We start from the raw sequence: 4586 nt of genomic DNA on the forward strand, positions 1-4586 counted from the left end.
AGCGCCGCCATCTGAGAGAGAGAAAAGGGTGATTCAGACCCGAGGACTTAGAGCCATGAGGGGGGGGGGTCAGTGAGAGGAGTGTCCCTCCACCGGACAATGAGTTCGCTGCGCGCCGCTGCTCCTGCGTCGGGTGTTGGTGTTAAAATGGATACGGTCTCTCCGGGACTAGAGCGGAGCCGCTGCTGCTGGAGGAGAAGACGGTCAGCCGGAGCTGCTGCTGCACGGAGCCGCCGACAGGGGGCGCCAACCGGCAACAACCGGGGGCCTTCACAATAAGAGTCTATTAGTTTTTTTACATTGTATTATTATTTTTTGACGGAGTTTTGTATTCAAAGAATAAACTAAATATTTAAAATAATTAGAAGCATACTAAAATATTTTCCACATGTAATAATAAGTACAATAATAAATGACAACTTAATAAAAGACCCCTCTGTATTTTGTCTTTTATTTAACATATTTTCCTAAAATGTCTTTTATTTAACATATTTAACTAAAATATTTTCCACATGTAATAATAAGTACAATAATAAAGATAAAAGTAAATGACAACTTAATAAAAGACCCCTCTGTATTTTGTCTTTTATTTAACATTATGTAGTTTTGTAAACAGTAGTGATAATAACAATAATAATATTAAATAACATTTTGTAAATTATTATTACAGTAACATATAAAGTATTAAAGGGTTAGGGTTAGGGTTAGGTGCAGGGAAAAAAGAGTCTGGCTGCCTTAGGCAGTCAGAATGCACGGGTTAGGGTTAGGTTAGGTAAGGAGCGTGGCCCTCCTAAGAGGGCCACGAGGGGCACTGGCACAAGGGGGCTGTCCTTTAAAAAGGCTTTAATAAAACACCTAAAAAATAAAAAACAATCAAGACAATTTTATTAAAAACAGCCCGGCAGTAGAGCAACCAACAGCGGAACCGGCAGAGAGGAAATGTTAAAAAGGGAAGGGGAATTAAAAAACGGGCAAACATGGGGACAAAGGAATAAAAACCACAATCATACACAACAAATCCCCAATGAATATATAAATAAAATGTATAAATTAATTAATTTTATATAAAAAGATAAATTAACATATAAAGTGTATATACACAAACACCACCTCTAAAACTTTAAAAGGATAAATAGATAAATAAGTGCTTTTTAAAAAAGAGAAAAAAGATAAATTAACATATAATAAATGTATATACACACACACACACACCACCTCTAAAACTATAAAAACATAAATAAATACATAAGTACTTAAAAAGTGCATAAAAGTGAGATAATGTGTACAATTATGCCTAATACCCCCATCCCACGTCCGCCGTTGGATAAAAGAGTGGGCCTCGTCTGCCTGTGGGGAGAGGGGAGGACAAAGGGTGTGTCTCCACCAGGGGAAAGTTAAAATAGATAAATAAATTAAAAGATAAGATAAATAAACAGATAAATAAATAATTTAACAATAATATACAATTTAAAAAAGTTTAAAAGTGTGAATAAAACCATGCATAATATATTAAAACCACACGTGAGATAAATATAAATATATTAATAAATAAATAAATAAATACACACACACGTATATAAGGAAATACCATGGTGGAGATATAATAGGGGGGAGGGAAAAGTTTTTGAGAAAAGGCAAGGCAGGCGAGGCTCCAATAAAAATAGACTGGGAGTTAATATTTTTCATTAAGCCCATGCGGGTCTATAGTTCCCAGTCTGTGGATCCATTTCCTCTCCGCTGCTTGCCGCTGCGCCCTGCTCCACTGCCCGCTGCTCTCCAGGCCCACACTCTGGAGACCGTGTGAGCCATGGAGTTTAAAATGTGCATATAGGACGCTCGTGCCATTCCCACTATTGATCATGTACAAGTGCTGTTTGACTCTGAGGTGCAACTCGTTCTTTGTCTCCCCCACGTATAGTTTGTGGCAGGCCCTGCATCTGAGAGCATAAACTACATTAGAGGCTGTGGATGGCAGGGCCTGCCCCAAGTTAAAACCGAGTCTGCTCTGGGGGTTAAAAACGTGGGGGAGACGCATAAAACCGATCTCCGAACCTCGAAGCGCCTCCCTCCTGGTCCCTTGCTTGTTAAGGTCAGTGTGGACCAGGATGTCTTTAAGATTTTTATTTCTACGAAAGGCGGAGATCACACGGCTGTCCCCGAGGGTGGCACAATGTTCCCTCGTCCCCTGAAAATTGCTCTTGATAGTCCTCAGAAGGTTATGAGTAGCCTCTGAGAATGTTAAAATCAAGGGGACGAGGGACTGGGCAGGTGGTTGTGGGGTGCCAGTGCCACCTCTGAAGGTGTCGGCGACCTCCGCCTTAATCGTTCTCAGGAAGCGCTTCGAGTAACCCCTGAGTCTCAACGCGCCAAAAAGGGTGCTGGTTGCCTCCTCCACGTGGCCCGGGAGGGTACAGATCCTGTGGAACCGGATCAGCTGAGACTTGATGAGACCTCTGTAGGTGTGTTTGGGGTGATAGCTGGATTTATAGAGGAGGGCGTGGCGGTCTGTTTCCTTAAAATGGACTTTGGTGGCCAGGGTTTTGTTCTGGTCGCTGGATTCTTGGAAGAAGACCCTGGTGTCCAGGAACTCGACCGAAAGATGTTGAAGGTTATGTTTGAGTTTTATTTTCGGGTGATGTGCATTTAAAGTGTCCAAAAATGTGTGGAAGTGCTGTTCGGTGTGGTCCCAGAGGCCGAAGATGTCATCCAGGTACCGGAAGTAGAGGAGGGGTTTGTGCTGAAGTTTGAGAAAAGCCGTTCTCTCCCAATGGGCCAGGTAGATGTTAGCATACGCTGGAGAGTATTTCCGGCCCATTGCACACCCGCACAACTGGAGATAGTGTTTATTGTTAAATGTGAAGTCGTTCCGAGTCAAAGTGATGTTAAGGAGTTGAATAATTTCTTTGTCTGGTCTGTCTGGATCGGGGTATTTATTAAAAATGTCTTGAATGGCAATGAGGCCGAGTGGAGTTTCAATGTTGGTATACAGAGATTCAATGTCAATGGTAAAAAGAAAGGTATGACCGGGTACCTGGAAGTTTTTAATTTTATTGATGAAGTGATAAGTGTCCTGAAGATAACCAGGGTGAAGTTGAGAAAGCGGATTAATAAAGTGGTCAATATATTCTGTGATGTTGTAGGACTCGGAACCGCAATCGCTGACTATAGGACGGCCGACCGGAACCACAGAAGGGACCGTCCAGGTCTCCGGAGGCTTGTGTATCTTGGGGAGCAGGTAAAAGAGGCGAGGCCTGGGCTCATCAGGACCGTCCAGGTACTGTTTTTGTTTTGAATTGATGTATTGTTTGTCATGAAGGCTATGTGTGATGTCCCTAATAAGTTGTTGTGTTTCTAACTGTAATGATTGCGTGAGTGGTGCATAATATGTGTTGTTATTTAATTGTCTGTCTGCTTCTAATATGTAGTTGTGTCTGTCCTGTAAAACAATCTGGCCCCCTTTGTCGGCTGGTTTAATGACTATGTGTTTGTTATTACCCAATGTTTTAAGAATGTGTTTGTGTTGCTGACTAATGTTAGGCTGCGTGTGTGCAAGGGGGCGCCATCGTGTCAGTGCTGCTAGATTTTTCTGAATGAGTTGGGTGATCTGAGGTGAGAGGGTGTTTAAGCGTGGTTCCCAGCAGGACGGTCCAGTGAACGGGACAGGCTCTCGCCCCGGTGCTCCCCAGAAGTGGTCTAACAGTTTTAGCCTCCTGTGAAAGTTGTGGAGATCCCCTCTGAGCTCCGGTCGGGTGGGGGGTTTGGGTGTGGGGATGAAAGTGAGTCCTTTTTCCAGTATCTCCAGCTGTGTAGGCGTAAGGGAGAGAACGGAGCAGAGGTTAGTTATGTTAGATGAAGGGGGAGATGTGTGATCACATTCCTCCCCCGTTACAAGTTTAACTGCTGTTTCCAGTACCCGAACAACATCTCCGCCGTCCGGGGTGTCCAGTGAATTTTGTCCTTAGTGACCTGAAAAAGAAGAGGGCTGATTTCGGGTAGAAAATGAAATTTACTGGAAATGGTGGTGTTGAGAAAGTTAAGGAGTGACTGTTTCCGAGAGTTTAAGGAGGGGGAGAAATTAATGATGGGGATGTAGATGGTGGCGTTTGGAAAGGTGCGGTGAGCCGTTTTCCAGAGTGTATTTAACTGTTTACTGATGGTGGTGGGTTCGTGCTCTGAAAGGCAATTGTTCAGGCCTACTGATAAAATAACGTGAAGTGGTTGTGAGTGAGGAGTGAGTTTACTTAAAATTGCGTTTATGTGATGGAAGTTTGCACCGGGGTAACTGTCTACTTGAATGTGTGGGTCGATGAATGATGGGATGCGGGACAGGTTCGAGTCCCCAATCACCAGGGTCGTCTTCAGCACCTTCAGCGACCAGTCCTGGATCTTACGGTAAGTGTGGGGGTGAGAGTGTGGTTCCGGGCGTCCTGGGGAGCCAGGTGGGGCCGCGGAGTTGCTGCTGGCCGCAGAAACGGGCAAATCAGATGGTGGGGGTAAAGTCAGCGTAACGCTTTTAATGTCCCCTGTTCTCCTCATGTTTTTATTGCCCGCCTCCGTGACTGCTGGGGTGTTAGCAGACTCCGCGG

Source organism: Anarhichas minor, unplaced genomic scaffold, assembly GCF_050575085.1.
Source record: "Anarhichas minor isolate MPS153535 unplaced genomic scaffold, ASM5057508v1 ptg000100l, whole genome shotgun sequence".
NCBI classification, from domain to species: domain Eukaryota; kingdom Metazoa; phylum Chordata; class Actinopteri; order Perciformes; family Anarhichadidae; genus Anarhichas; species Anarhichas minor.